The 15,955-nt window shown below is 52.6% G+C and overlaps 1 protein-coding gene across 1 annotated transcript in view; it reads right to left on the bottom strand.

Moving 5' to 3' along the window:
- The window catches only part of Br (broad-complex core protein), a 61,129-nt gene extending 45,847 nt beyond the window's left edge, over nucleotides 1-15,282 (bottom strand). The window contains exon 1 of the mRNA XM_076324585.1: nucleotides 15,164-15,282. The gene's annotated coding sequence lies outside the window, so the exon portion shown is untranslated. The remainder of the gene's footprint in view (nucleotides 1-15,163) is intronic.
- Nucleotides 15,283-15,955: the final 673 nt, after the last annotated feature.

Raw genomic sequence — 15,955 nt, 5'->3', positions numbered from 1 at the left:
CATCGGCCGGTGACGTGTACCGGTGTACCGAGTTCAAGGCTACCTATCGCGGAACACTGGACCAAGAAGCGTTCCTACCCCGTAACCGCCCCTACCGTCCCACCTTTCCTACCGGTTCACTCGCACGCATTACCGGCTCCCCACCATTCTACGTCACGTGTCTACTCCTCTACTCCTCCATCGACCACCCCTCCCTGTCCCCGCGCGCATCACCGTTTAAGTAACGAGGCCTACGAAATCACGATGCCGCCTTCTCGCGCGCGCCGCGCGTCGTCCTGTGCTCGAACCAACGCCGATTTCGAGCCGAAAAAATACCGCTACGCGAAAACGATACGTTTCGAAACGCACCGTTCACCGTACGCGAAATCGATCCGATCATTTTTTCCACGATGCGTTCGCGTGCCGGAAAAACTCCGGTGGAGAGTTTTCCAACGGATCGCTGCGAGGTGCAAGAACTTTGACGATCCGCGATCGACGACGAAACCAAGGAAACGGAGAATCGCTGTTCGCGGTTACCGGTGCCAGGCGTATCGCCGAGACCGGGAACCCTGAAAAGCGCCCTTTTTTTTCGGCAGCTTTGAACCCCGGTGTACGCTCGTTAAACCGGCGCACCTGCCGGTTAACGCGGTTGCCAACGACCGCCGCATGAATTCGTCCCAATAGACAGAAACTGCAGCGATAAAGAATATCATCCTCTTTAGGCAGCGAGCGTACGCGCGTCCCAAATGCACTCTACACACGCGAGGTTCCCGTGGGGGGTGAGGCAGAGGCAGCAGCAGCAGGGGCAAGAATATGCGGGGTCTGAGTCTCTGCGGCTGCATCGTACGTGCCCCCCCCCCCTCTCTCTCGCTCTCTCTCTCTTTCTCGCTCGTTCGCTCTCGCTCTCTCTCTCTCTCTCTCTTTTTCCTTTTCCCCTCCGTCCCCCCACTGGTGACCCCTCGTGCTCCCTCCCTCCCTTCGCGGTCGTCACCTCCCTCGTTCCTCATCCCTCGTCCCCTCGCCAATGTTTCGGTTCGAACCGGTACCCTTTCCCTCCCTCCTACTGCATTCGCAAACATTTGGCGGCCGTTGACCTCGAACGGGCTAATCCGCCGACAGCCAAACAACCAATTATTTCTTTTCGTCGGTATAGTTCTACCGGCCCGATACACCGTCGAAACGTGGGAATGTGTTAGGGGCCCGAGCGACGCCGTCGCCGCCACCGCCGCCACCGCCGCCGCCACCGCCGCCACCGCCGCCGAGCCGCTCGCCTCAGGTGAGAATTGCTCGGTCAATTTCCTGCGATTCCGGCTCCACGAGCCACGACGAAACGTTAGCGGACTTGGGAGAAGCTTCGTTCCCGCCCGCCCCCGCTCCCGCCCCCCCGCCACCGTTCTTTTTTTCCTGCACGGCGCGACGAGAACCAGGACGAATGACGGAAACCACCGGGGCCAATGTTTGCCCGACTGAAAATAACCAGCGTCGATGTATCGTCGACGGATTAGTCACCGAATCGTAACCACGTTCGACGGGTTCGAGCGACGCGGCCGTAGCGGCACCGAGGTGTCCTGCCCGCGGATCGAATTCGATTTCAATCGCGGGGATACGGGGGCCACCGCGACGTTCCCACGCTTTCCGCGCGATTTCTTACTTCTAAACGTTTCGAGAGCCCCCGAGATACGGGTGCCCCCGTGTCTCGTACCATTGCTCGAAATTAAAAGTGGATCGCGAACGGCGACGCGTTTTGCAAAGGCCTCGACTGTTTCGATTCTTTCTATACGCTGCGACTGCGTTTCTTTCCTTTCTCTCTTTTCCTCTCTTTTCCTCTCTTTTCCTCTCTTTTCAGAAATGTCTATACTTCGGAAGGCGAATCTGCACATCGAAACGAATAAAAACGTCGTTCCAACGTATCTCGGTTTTCGAGTTACGGACGATCGACCCTCCCCCTTGCCACGTCTGAATCCTCTCGGACCCGGACGAACCGTCGTCGTTAATATTTATTAAAAATTAACAAAGATAGGACCCCGTTCGGACTCAGGCGCGATATTTCCCCCGTGGTATTTCCGAGCCGCGCGCATCGAGAATTAAAGAAAATGTTCAAAGTGTCTCGTACCTCGACACGTGCTACTCTACGTCTTAGCATCGAGTTCCGCGCTCGCTGAAAAATACCAAGAGTTCCGCGAATAGTTTAAAATCAGTTTCGTACCCCGTTTCTCGCGGATCTTTCGAAGAACGTATTACCGCGTCGAAGGGGAATGTTGACACCGCCGAGCGATTTTTGCCCAGTCGCGGACCTCCAAGGCCGACCGAAACGTTCGACCCGATACGATTCTCGATTACTTCCAAAGATCGACTCGTCGGCTCCGCGCGGTGAATTGCTCACTTTTGTCGAATTCGAGATAGATTCGATCCGTTTTTTACCAACTATCCAACGTCTCGTACTCTCCGTGTCGAAGAGTAGGATCCCGTTTGAACGACCAAATCGAATTGGAATGCGAGCACGATCGAAAGACGCGAGATCGGAAACAATGGAAAACGACGAGCGTTCGAAAGGAACGCGCAACCTCTCTCTGTCCGCCTAGCAATAGACGCGACTACTTGCATCGCCGCCTAGTGCGTGTCTATTCCAATACAGTCTTGTTCCACTGCAACTACGGGTGTGCAACTAGCGCTGCACTCGGACCAACCGCCGCGTCGCGTCGCGTCGCGTCGCGTCGCGTCGTTGCTTCTAGAACGCTCGATCGATGCGTCGAAACGCGCGATTCGAACGCGTTCGACGACGCGTCGAGAGCCCGAAGAATCTCACCGAGGTACAAAATCGACCGAAACGTTATATTTCCAGCCATCGATCGATTTTTACGAGCGAAACCGACCGCCGGCTCGGGATCTGGCCTTCTCGCGCGTTAACCATGGAAAGAAAAAGAAATTAATCGTCCGATCGTTTCAATGGGTATCGCGCGCAGCGCGAATCCGTTGTACGATTGTTGCAACGGGACTGGGAATGGAATTAGCCCGGTTCGGCGTTATGCAGACGGAAATATCTATTTCAGGGAAGGACGAATAGTCAATCGGTAAAAATTCCTGCTCGAACCGTTTTACTTTTCCGAGCGTGTCCCCGAGTCTCGCGTCGACCCAGTTTTCCATCGGTGCTCGCGCGATTAATTGAGACACGATGATCCGCCGAATATATTCGCGTCGAATATACGTATCCTCCGACCTAAAAATACGGAAAATGGGTCAGCGGATGTATTTTTAATTGCGCCTCAGACAACCACGTAGACGGATGCATTTGTCACCGTGGACCGTTCTCCGCGTTCGAAGACAACAACAACAACGACAACGACGACGACGACGACGACGACCACGACAACGACAACGACAACGACAACGACAACGACAACGACAACGACAACGACGACAACGACGACAACGACGACGAGGACGAGAAACCGCACGATTCGATTACAGTACTGGACGAAAACGCGAGATCGGTTTCCGCGGAATTCCGGAAGCGTGGACGCGAGCGCGAGATCGACGAGGGGAGGAAGAGAAACGCGCAGGATCGGGGTTTCGAGCCCGTTCTTGCACCTTCCGCCGCCGGAGGACCGTTATTCCTCGGAGGCGTCGAGGATCGGGGGCAAGAGACGCAAAGTTTCTTCTCGTTCGGCGATCTGTAAATGGCGCGGGGACTCGCGTCGAGCGAAACGCAGACAGACACGGCCGTAGACGGGGCCAGCGAGCGAACAGACCGCGGCGACATTTTTTCATCGGTGACGGTTGTGGGTGCGCGCATGTGCCCATGCGCGCATGTGCACATGTGCACATATGCACATGTGCACATGTGCGTGTAACGCACCACGAGAAACAAAGAAGCAACGAAAGAACCGAGCGCGACTGTGATCGCTCTCTCGCTCGCTCGCTCGCATAAATACCCAGCCGACTACTCTCGCCCGTAGCGATGGGATCGAGTACGACAGGACACGAATCTAGGGGAACTTCTTTTACAACGGAACGCTTACTTTTCCACGATCGATCGTGACAAGTTTCCAACGGAGTAACGAAAATTAATAATGTTTTCTACCCTTCGTTTATCGCGAATAACTTTTTCGCCAACTTTTTTTCCGAGAAATAAGAGAAATCGGTAATACGAACCATCGTTTCAACTTCTCTCGGTAGGGAATAATTTTTTCATAGATTTTTCGGAAATTTGTCTCTCCGCGTTTCGGTTAGAGTAACGCAAACGAAACAACAATATCGATGATCGTTTTAGCTTTTCTCGATCGCGAATAATTTTTTGATACATTTTCTCGAGATCGATCGTTCCACGATACGTTTCGTCGATGATCTTTCCAGTTTTTTTCGATCGCAAGTAACTTTTTCACAGATTTTTCAAAGTCGATTGTTCTACATTTCGGATAAAATAACAGAAGCTCTTTCGATGGACTCGTTCGAGTATTTGACTACCCGAAATCGAACATTTTTACGTATACGATTCTTTTTGCAAACCCCGCGAACGAACGTCGATGATCGTAGACTTTTCCATCCAGCGTGCGATTTTTTTAACGTTGCGTTAGTCTCCGATTTAAGAATCGCTTTCTATCGTTTTTCGTCGTTACGAAGATGCGATCGTATCGTTAAAAATTAACGTACACGCTTTCGGTTTCACGATACAATGGAACGTTGGAATAGCAAAGAGTTCCAGTAACGAAGTATTCGAACGAGGAAAGTACTACCGTTTCTGTATCTCGAGTTAATAAAACTGCTCTGCGTTATATACGGTGATTCGTAAATGCACGGCAATACCACAGAGACTACGTCTGTACGTTGAAACAAGTATAAAATATTACAACGGAACATCCATTATCCGAAGCTTCGTTACCTTCCTTGTACGCGTAGAATATTCCTCCTTCTGTTCGAACAAAGAACCCGAAATAATTTCTCGATTGTGAAGCGAACGAAGAAAAAGAGCGAGCTCTAAAATTTTCAAGAATACGTTGTATCGTGACGTTGGAGAATAGATTCGCGTCGGATCTTCGATCCCTGAACGCGAAGAAACGTTCGAAAGATAAGAGAGACGCGAATCGAAACTGAAAAAAAATTATCGAGTTTCGTACGAAGGATGCTCCGTGTGTCCGTAGCTCTCCACCGTTTGTTAAAATTTCATAACGCGTTTATTAACGGTGTTATTTTCGCGTCAGCGACTTTTAAAAATGCCGCGATAACTCGTATCTGTAACAATTATTTATTTACTCGGAATCGATACCTTTTTGCGCAAAAGTAAAAATAACGGAAGAGAAGAGAAACGTAACGGATAAAATAAATAACGTAACGCGAAGAGCGCAAAAAATAAAATCAATCGTCGGGCAGAAAGATATAATAATAATACCTAAGGTAAACGCGATTATCGGTTGGATTAATAAGATGAAATGGTCGTTTGGACGTCAGTTGTAAAAGAACGACGGGGTCACGGAGAAGAGATCGATAAAGTCGTATAGAAGGTTTGCGAAGTTACATATTCCAGCAATCGTGTCCGAGAAACGGGGATTTCTTCTAAATTCGCGCGTACGGTAACACGGTGCGTTACGATCGAGGACACGCGTTAACGTTAATCGACTCGGCCAGTTCGGAACGATTGATGCGACGGTTAACGATTTTGAAAATAGAACGGGCCTGGGGTATAAACCGTATTACCGATCCGTACCTCCGCTCTGCTCCGTGTAAAATTTTTATATCACCGTATCGATTAACCGCTTATTGGTAATATCATTTCTGGTAAGGTATTTTTTAAGCGTTGAACTCGACAACGGTGTAATTTTCTTTTCATCGCGGTTAATCTTTCTCGTTAGCAGCGTGCGTATCTGTATCCAATAAAGACTCGTTACTGTTACAAAGGAAATATAGTAGTCAAAGTGTTCGTTCCGTGCTTCAACGCGCGCGTCTCGCCGTCGAGTCTCGCGCTCTCTGGAAAATACCAGACGTCGTTCGAGTAATCTCGAGTCTATTTCGCAGGTTTGCGCGCGATTTGCCAACCTCGTTGATTCGTGTATCGTGCCGCGCGATAGATTTCGAATCCCCGCACAGAGGTCAACACACGTTCGTAGCGTATCGACGCGAATGACGAATGCTTCGAACATTTTCTTTAATCTTCCGTAACTCAATTGAAGACAATGGAACGTACAACGTGTTTCGAATCGTGCTAATTTATACACCGATAACGTTTCGTTTCGCCACCGAAGCACATATCGTCCGAAATTTTATCATAAGTGAAAATCATCATCGTTGTTCGTTATTACGTTATCGTCGTATCGAGCCGGTCGAGAGCCAAAACCGTCAACTTGACTTTTCGTCAATTTTTCGCTCGTAACTTCCTTCGCTCGAGAAACAATCTCGAATCGTCGCTCGTAATTGTCTCTACCGTTTATTTCACGGAGTCGATCGATCGTAATTTACGAGAACCTCGCCGCGTACGCCGCATTGCTTTTTTCCTTTGTTTTCCTGTTTCTTTGTCCGTTGAAATAAATAAATAAATAAATAAATAAATAAATAAATAAATAAATAAATAAATAAACGTGCGTGCAAAATTTTTCACCAATTTCGGAGCGCAACTTTGGTACTCGTTGTTGCATTTATCGTTCAATTGTTCCTACCTTCGGTGATTCGTTCTTTCCGTACCGGGTGAAACGAAGTTAATTTTATGCGATTCTTAAGCGACTGTTTCGTTAACGTTGTACCATTTCTATTACTACCCTTTTGTATTTTGCATCGCACAATGACTGCACCGCACTGCATTATTGTCGCGTTACTCGATCGCGACGATTCAAACTCCGGGTCGGCGCTTTCCAAAATGTGTTCCCGCGACGAAATTGTACACGATAATTGGAAAAATTAAATCGAAAATGTTTTCCACTTCAATTCTTTCGGTACTCGTAGGAATAAAATATTTCAGCGAACCCTTTATCGAGGTTGAACCTCGCAACGACATCTAGGAGAAAAATTCGAAAAACGACCGTTTCCCGAAGATCCAGCCACAGGCGTTAATATTTCCAGCTTAAAAATGTGCGATTCACGGTGCTTCGATACGCGCGCGAGTAACTTTTCTCGCGCGCGTGGAATACGGTACAACTTTTCCAACGATTTTATAATTTTCGCGCGCGTATATTTTTATTTCGAATTCGTTACAAGGAGTGAACTCCGTTTCGTCGTGGCGCGCGTGTTTTCGATTTAAACGCCGAATAGTCACGAAAGAATGTCGGTGCTCCGTAAACACGTTGCGCGCGCGAAAAGAAAAGGAAAGAAAAGAAAGGAAAAGAACAGAAAAGAAAAGAAAAGAAAAGAAAAGAAAAGAAAAGAAAAGAAAAGCAGAAAAAAAAAGAATTCCGGAAACGGCGGGTTGGACGGTGTATCGATTGTTCGTTTCCCGAAGAAGCGTATCGAGCTCGATCCCAGCGCTACACCATCGTCGGTGTAAGTTGGCCCGCCTCGCGGGACACGATTCGTCATGATCAGCTGTGTCAGCCGAATTTTAAGGCGCGCGAGGAACCGCCGGCCCATTGTTTCTTCTCTAATTCGGCGGCGGGTCAGTTGCAATACGCCTTGGTTACTGTTACCTTAACGATATGCGATTCCATGCGACATCCGGCCGCCTTTACGCGGAAAGAATTCCTACCCGGTAGGTGGAACGTGGAACGTGGAACGTGGAACGACGAGCTCGCGATGATTCGCGGGACGCGTCAACCTTGACGCTTCTTTCGCCAAACATCGCCGTGACGTTATCCGCGTGCCGTTGAGAAAATAGGAACGCGCAAATTTCGTTCCGAGTTGTCGACCGCGTTTCGATACATTTTTTAACATTCTCGTCGCTGGTTCCACTCTTTCGAAAAGTGGGAATACTCGGGTAACGAGTTCGTTGAAAAGTGGAGCTGCTCGCGCGAGCTTCGTAGAAACGTAAGTTAATTTCGGAGTGGTCACCGGTGAGCACCGTCGTGTCGTCGGTCGCGTCGAAATTCGAATTTCTCCGGCCTTGGCCGCGAGGCGAATATTTTCCAAGTTTACGTTTCGAGGCGCACCGGCGCTATGTTTAGTCTAAGAGCCCTATGTAAATATTTTCGAATCTGCCGGCAGTCGCAAAGTATTTCGCGAGAAAAAAGTCCGGTGGCCGAGGAAGGATGCACCGCTCGACGTATTAGGTTCTCGGTTTCGGGCTCGGTCGCGTAGACGTTATCGGTACACCACCGACCGGGCGTAACGGTCGTTTCTTGGTTTTCGTTCGGGCGATAAACTCGTCGTTTAAAATCGAGCGAGTACACACGCGGTTCGGTCGGTCGAACGCGTCCATTACCAGACGACGAATCGTTGGCGCCTCTCGGTAAAAGCTCGAAGGGAGCCAGAGGAGGGTGGGGGTGTGTGCGCGTTCCCCGCGCCAGAATCGAGACCGTTTCTCCTCGATCGTTCGTTTCGACGGAGCGAAGAAGCCCGTTCTTGCCGGTTTGCCGGATCAACGCGTACATTCGAATGCATGCATATTCGCGAACGTCGTCTCGCCAGTGCTTCTCATAACGGGCAGTGTTTCTCCGTAACCGCGGGCCGCGCGACTAGGACAGACTGGACGGAGCCACCGCGATTAATTTCCAACGAACGACCACGCGAAACGCGAAACGCTAAACGCTAAACGCTAAACGCGAAATGCATATTTGCCCGGGAATGGGGAGAAACCCGCTCGCGATTAGATAGAGCACCGTCGATCGAAACGATCGCTGGATCGCCGCGAGTCCACCGAAAACGATCGGCGTTGGTACGCGAGGTTCAACGGAAAAATCGCGAAACTGCGCGAGGTCGTTTCGGTATTCGCCGATAATCGGAACGGTCCTCGGCGACGCTCGTAAATCACGAGGCAAAGGCCGGAGCGTTAAATCCTCGCCGAGGTTACTCTAGCATCCGCCTCGCCTAAATAACGTATTCAAGCCGGGCTCTAATTTCACAGATAACACGGCCGTCGCGTAATCTAGTTACTAGGCGTCTAATCTAATCGGTCGATTCGGATTATGTGCATGCATACCTGCGCGCAGACGGTATGCGCGAATCTACCCACTATCGCGGCCGCCGAAAAATTCGAACGCGAATAGAGTCGAGGCCGAAGCCGAAGTCGAAGCCGAAGCCGAAGCCGAAGCCGAAGCCGAAGCCGAAACCGAAACGAGCGAGCGTGACTCGTCGAACGGTTCGCGACGACCGGCCCCGGCGCTCATTAAATTTAATTAGGCCCCCCTTTATTTTTAAAAACGACGCTTAACTGGGTCGATCCTGTCGCGGAGGCCCCGATCTTTTCGACTCGCGCGTTTTACGACGATTCGCTTTGCCGAACGTTTACTCTTTACGAGCGTCTAAACGTTATTTCGATTTACGTCGACCCGTCTCGATTAACCCCTTCGCGCTCGCATCCTTTGACGCGAAACTCTCCGTTTTACTTTTACGGATTCCTCTTTTCAGATTTGTACGCCACTCGTAATCACGTTCGGAGCAATTTTTCGATACAACGATAGAACGGTCGTGAAACCAATCCGCGCTGTACATTTTCTTTTCAATTTTCTTTTCGAACGATCGATGCTTTCCGCGTCCGGGTACAGGCACAAAAGCATTACGAATCGCGCCAGCCTACTCGTAATCGCGTTCGGTGCGATTTTTCACCGCAACGATCGAACAAGTTCTTGGTCGTGTGCTACGAAAAGTAAACAATTTCATCCGCGTCCAGGCGCAAGCGTAACCCGAATTAAAAATCGTGCCAGCCTACTTGTTCGATACACGATGTAGAATGTTTTCAAGGTACAACGACGAAACGCTCGCGAAAGCGATCCGTTTTACATCGTGGAAAATTTTGTTCTTTCGCGGTCGCACTACATTCGCAAGAAGACGAACCGATATGCACCGAGAGAAACGAGTAACGTTTATACCGTATTTAAGCGGAGGCATCTCGGCTCGTAACCTATTTGCACGTTCGGTGCGATTTTTCGTACAACGATAAAACGATTCGCGTCACGTTCGAATAAAATTTTTCGTCGCGATCTCCTCGCGTTTGCGACAAAACGTACCGTGGTAAAACGAATCGTGTTCACCGCGTCTAACCCAGACCGCGAAGGATTCAAAGACCTCTTTCTCGACTTCCTGTTTCGCAAAGTGGGAAATTTGTTGAAAAACGGTTAAAAAGAAACGCGTCTAAAATTACCGGCGATCGATGCAACCGTTTAGCGGGCACCGTTCCAGTCGGCGTATCAAAAACGAGCAAGGCGTAAACCGACGAGCGAACGACAAGTGTTCGGAGCGGAGCGCCGAGCAAATGCTCGGATTGGATCATCGGTCGGGAGCGAGACGCTGGGTGCGATCGGAGTTGGGTGCGATTCGGTCCAATTCGTTGAAACGATTACTCGAAAACGTAAATGAAAAGAGAGAAAAAAATAACGAAAAATCTCGCGCGCGCGCGCATATGGTAACATTCCGTTGGATCGAGAGGCGTAGGTTTTCCATCGATTGGAAAAACGGCTGGAAGGGCAAAGTTCAACGCGGGTATATTTATAAGTTGAAAAATACAGTTAAACGAAATACCGTGTGCACGCTCGCATCTTTGCGCGGATCGTTACGATCCAACGATCGATTTTCGGTTTACGCGCTGGAAGGGAACCCCGTGTAACTCGGTGACGCGAATTATCGTCGCTAATGGAAACGACGTAAGCGCGAAACGACGCAAGTCGGGGGAACGCGAGTCAAGGTACGACTGTATTATTATTCAACCCTGATGCGTCCGTCCCTCGGGTCTCCGTTTCGATCGCGCGCATATTGTTTTTCTATAATTAAAGCTATTATAATAGACGCGACTGGACGGTGTCGTCGTTAGCCCTCCCGTTCCGTCGCGGAGTTAAAAAACACGAGCCTCGGAGCGTTCGGGACAACGTCGAGCCGGAGACCTTGAGAGCGCGACGATGCTGGAACGGAAGAGGAACGAGCGGAGAGTCGGTCGTTTCGAGGGGAAAAATCGAGACCGAGTCCCGATCGAAAATCACGGTGACTCGATCCCAAACGGCGATCGCGTCCCGTTGGCGAAACGGAATCGTCGGGCCCGCGACGTTTCTTCCGCGACGGCCAGTTCCTCCGGAACTCGCGGAGAGGAAACGGGAGGGCGGGAAAGAGAATGGGAGAAATAACGGGTGCGAGAAGCAGTGCCCTCCGCCGTTCAAGGAGAACGAACCGTTATCGGAGGACGCGTATACCCCGTTTCCAGGTGCAGGTGCCGAGCGAGGAGAACCAAGGGAGAACGAAATTCGTCGAGGTTGTAATTTCATCGGGTGTTCCCGACGCCTCGAAGAATCTCTTTCGCTGGGAAGAGTTCAAAGAACGCTCCGACTCGGATCCGTCCTCGCGACGGACGGTTATTTCCGAAAATTGAATAACCGTTGCGAGCGTACGCGACCTTGCGTTTCAACGGTGAGTGGGTAGCGTCGACCGAAAGGGACTCGGACCGCGCGGAAGAACGCGCCGAGCTCGAGTCTTCGAAACGTTTCGAAAATATTTTTCGGCAGTCCGTTCCAGCGGTGCTCGAATCCCGTACCGATCCGAGGAATAAATTCGATCGGGTACCGGTTTGGTCCCGAGCGCGACGTTGTCCCGACGCGAAACGAAAACGAGGCCAATTGCAAATTACAGCGAGCCGGGTCGGGACGACCGGGAGGGGGACCGGACGGGTGGAAATATCGCGAAGCGTTTTGCAACCACGGTGAATTGCTTTCTCTATGCGTTATCGTTCGTTTGTTTTTCTTTCGAGCGAAATCGCGCCGAGGAAGCAGCCAGGTTCGCGCGAATCGCGAATCGCGAATCGCGAATCGAGGCAAGTGTGTCGCGGGCTCGGATCGGCGAAAAACGAAGCTCGCCCGAGCGGAAAGGAGGGTTTCGAAACGACGGTTCGCGCTGCGAGCGAAACCGTTTCGCCGACTCATCGAAGGAACGTTCTCGTCGCGATCGGGCGAGATCCGTCGATGCGCGGACGACTCGTTGGTTACGAGCGATCGAAAACGCGGGCGAGTTTTCTCGAGCGGGTCGACGAGAGAGCATCGTCGTCGGGTCCTTCTCTCGGGTGGGATTTTGCGTCGCAGGAGTTTCGCTCGCACTCGCGCGGCCGCGTCTACACGACCCGCGACTATGTATGCACGTACGCACGCATACGGCCGAGCAGCCAGCCAGGAGCACCTGGGCATCTATGCGTCATTGTGGACGATAAAAAAAGCCGTAAGGCTGCCGTAACGCAAGGAGAACGTCGACAAAACAGCGGCTCGACTAGTAAAGCTGGTTTGTCTTTTCCCTCTTTCCTACGGGCGCTCGCAGTGCTCCTCAATAGCGATCATCGACGCGTTTCGATACTCTTTTCTCCCAACGGCGCGAGACCTCGCGTCCGTTCGAGTACGCTTCGATCTCTAACGCGCGCGAACCGCCGTTTTTTCGAAATATCCTCGAACCGACGCCGAGAACTCTCGAGAAGGTTCGCGCGCGCGAAGCAACGCTCGCCGGACGGATACCTTTATTTTCGCGTTTGCGTCACCTTCGTCGAGGCATCGAGACGCTATTGTTCGCAAAACCAAGGACCAACGTTCGCTGCTACGCGCGTTCGCCGGTTTAGGTATATTCGCGCGTTTCTCTCTCTCTCTCTCTCTCTCTCTCTCTACGTCCGTTTTGGTGGCCGGTTACACGTACCGGGGTCTCGAGAACGGAATACGAAATAAATAAACTACGAAAAACGAAAGGAAAAAAACACGAGCGAGTGCGCTCGCGCGCGAAAGAAGAAAGAAAAAAGGAACACGAACCGCGTATCCTTCTAGCGAGGACAGAATCAACGGCTTCGTAGGCGAGCGTCGAAGCCTCAAGGCTCCTGGATCTCGGTTCCAAACTCACGTTCAAGGATCGGCTTTGTATAGAGGAATTTTTATCGGCCGCGACACACGGCGTGGCCGAGCGCGCAGCGTCTGACGCGCGCATAATATACGCGTGCAAGCGGCTGAGTGAATTTTTTGAGAAGTCACGCGCGTATCGTCATCGCGCCCGTGAGTGCGACCGAGAGAGGACGATGCCACGGAGAAAGAGAGAGAGAGAGAGAGAGAGAGAGAGAGAGAGAGAGAGAGACGATTTTTATTTTTTACCGCTGCCAGCAGCCTCCTCTCCGCCCTTTCTCTCTTCGTCCACGTCCCTCTACACCCCTCCCCTCCCCTCCCCCCGCCCCCTCTTTAACCGTTCCTCCGTCTCCCTCTCGCCCTCGTCACCCTCGCTTTTCCTTCTTCTTTCTCCGGCGCGTTCCGTGCGTTCGGTATCGCGAGATCTATTTATACCTAGTCGGTCGGTGTTTTCAACTTGCAGCGGCATCGTGTAACAAACGCGCGTCCATCGTAAAAATAGGGGATCTGCACGGATACGTTGCACGTCCCGGAGAGCAAGAGGGGGAACGGAGAGAGTGCAGCGGGACGGAGAGAGTAGCGGGAAAGAGCGAGAGAATTCGCGAAGCGTCCGGAGAGTCGTGCGTAGGGTCGAAACGACATCGTGAGACCGCGGAGAGGTTCCTTTCGACGCGCGGCGTAGGAAAACAGGACGCGATCGAGATCGAACCAGACCGGAGTCTCACCGAGAGAGGAGAGACCGCGTAGAGTGGGGAAACGTAACGAGAGAGAGAGAGAGAGAGAGAGAGAGAGAGAGAGAGAGAAAGAGTTCGTAACGCGGTTTTCGAATCGAAGGAGTCGCGCGACGACGCAGCGGATAGAGATCGACATCGGTGACCTTGGGGAGTAACGGGCGATTTCCTGGTACGGCTATTTTCGTCCGTTTTTCCTAATTCACCGGTGCAAAAACAAGCGTACGACTCGTGGCGCGCAATAAAAACGAATGATCGCCGCGCGGCGATCGCCGACGACGAGGCTGGGTTTAATTGAATCTCGCCAGCGGGACGGCGTGGCTTTCTCTCTCTCCTTTTTCCTCGCTCGGTAGCTCGGTGTCTCTTTCTCTCTCCCGTGCGAGAGAGCCTCGTTTTACGAGACGCGGAATTTTTGGTGAATGAACCGGGGGCGGAGAGGAAAAAAAGCAGAGAAGGGAAAAACGAGCGACCGGGAGTGGAAGAGAGAGGGCACCGCCGGAGAAGAAGCGAGATAGGTGCGGAGCGCGTGGTACGCAGGAGCGACTAGGAAAAACCGGGCAAAAAACACGGAGAAAACGAGAGTGAACGAGGAGAGCAGGGTCGGGCTTAACCGTACGTGAACGTACACACGGCACTCGTAACACGCGGCCCGGAGCGCCGCGGCGCGCGACAAAAGGATCGCTCGTCGCTCGACTCGCTCCGCTCGCGCAGACGGATTACGTCATTTCGCAGCCAGGCGAGCAGCCAGGCAGCCAGGCAACCGGGCAGCCAGCGAGCCTCTAACGTCTGGCGTTACGTTCGTCTAGCGGTCGTCTAGCCGGCGCGGCAATCCCTGCTCGAACGCCGCTAACTAGCGCCGCTACGCAACGGTTACGCGCCGCTCCTCTTCCTCTCTCTCTCCCTTGCCTCTCGCTGCTGGCTACTCTAGCGCGACGCGTACAACTAGCCGCGCACGTAGGACGACGCGCGAGAAACGTGCTCGCGACCCGTACCTCGCTCCATCGTGTGCTCGCGCGAACGAGCGCGAACGAGCGCGAACGAGCGCGAGCGAGCGAGCGAGCGCGCACGTCGGAAACGAAACATTCTCGCGAGCGAAAACGACCAGAGAACCGCGCGACAGTTCGCGGTGTGCGTGCGCGCGTGCATACCAACGGTGTCTCGCTAGCGACGCGACGTCAACGTCAACGACAACGACAACGACAACGACAACGACAACGACAACGACAACGACAACGACAACGACAACGACGACGACGACGACGACGACGACGACGACGACGACACGACGACACGAGGAGACGGTCTCGTCTCTCCGTTTCTCTCGGTCCCGCGGACGCGCACGATCGGTCGTTTCCTCTCTGGCACGCATACTCTGTCGGTCTCGCGCTCGAATCGTTCTCTCTCGGTCGCTCGCACGTTCGCACGTTCGCACGTTCGCACGTTCGCACGTTCGCGTACTCTCTATCGGGCGTCTCTCGCTTTGGAAGCCGACAGGCGGCCGAAGGCCACCGCTGTCAGCTGTGAACGTACCTTGATCGTCGAGCGCGAAGTAAAGTGTGGGGCTCCTTTGCCCGGTGTCCTTGTCGTCGGTGCTAAACCCACCGTTTGACTGTCGGATGCGAGGATCCCGCGAGCGAGCCTTCTTTTCCGTCCTCCGAGCGCGGTTGGCTCCGTGTCGATTCGTCGGGGTGACCTCTGCTCGCTCCTCGGTTGTCTCGGCTCGCCCGATGATACACAGACCGGGAAGCGTCTGGATCTGCTCGTGTTTCCCCTAAGCCGCGCGATAGTTTCTCGCGGTCTCGTGCGTTCCGAAGGGTCCCGAGGACGCTCGTGGGTCCATCCTCGTGCGAAAACGACGCACGAGCTACGTACAACGACGACGACGTGCCTCGCGGCGTTCGAATCCCCGAAACACGGACTCGACGATCCTCTCGCGGATTCGCGCGATCGGACCGAACGCACTCGGCTTCGATCGACTCCCGGATCACCTTCCGCGATCGAACAGTCCCTTCTTCTTCCTAGCGGAGAATCGTCGCCGCGACGTTGATCGCGGATCGAAGCAAAGATCGCACTTTTCTCGGACAACCTTTCCCGCCGCTTTCACTGTTTACCGTTTTCGTACTGTCCTCGCGGCTTCGTGGAGGATCTCTCGGTAGGACGTCGCACGATCGCGACGAGCTCCTTACAGGGGGGTGTCACTCGCGCCTCGAAGGACGAAGAGGACGAAGAAGTAATCGTCGTGGCCGTATACCGTAACACCGCGTATACACGGGGAAGGACGATCCCTTCCGCGAGAGGATCGTTTCCTCTGTCTTGGTTCGT

Source organism: Ptiloglossa arizonensis, chromosome 12 (assembly GCF_051014685.1).
Source record: "Ptiloglossa arizonensis isolate GNS036 chromosome 12, iyPtiAriz1_principal, whole genome shotgun sequence".
Classification (NCBI taxonomy): domain Eukaryota; kingdom Metazoa; phylum Arthropoda; class Insecta; order Hymenoptera; family Colletidae; genus Ptiloglossa; species Ptiloglossa arizonensis.
The sequence above is the reverse complement of the archived record's forward strand: the minus strand, read 5'-3'. Positions and strand labels throughout refer to the sequence as shown.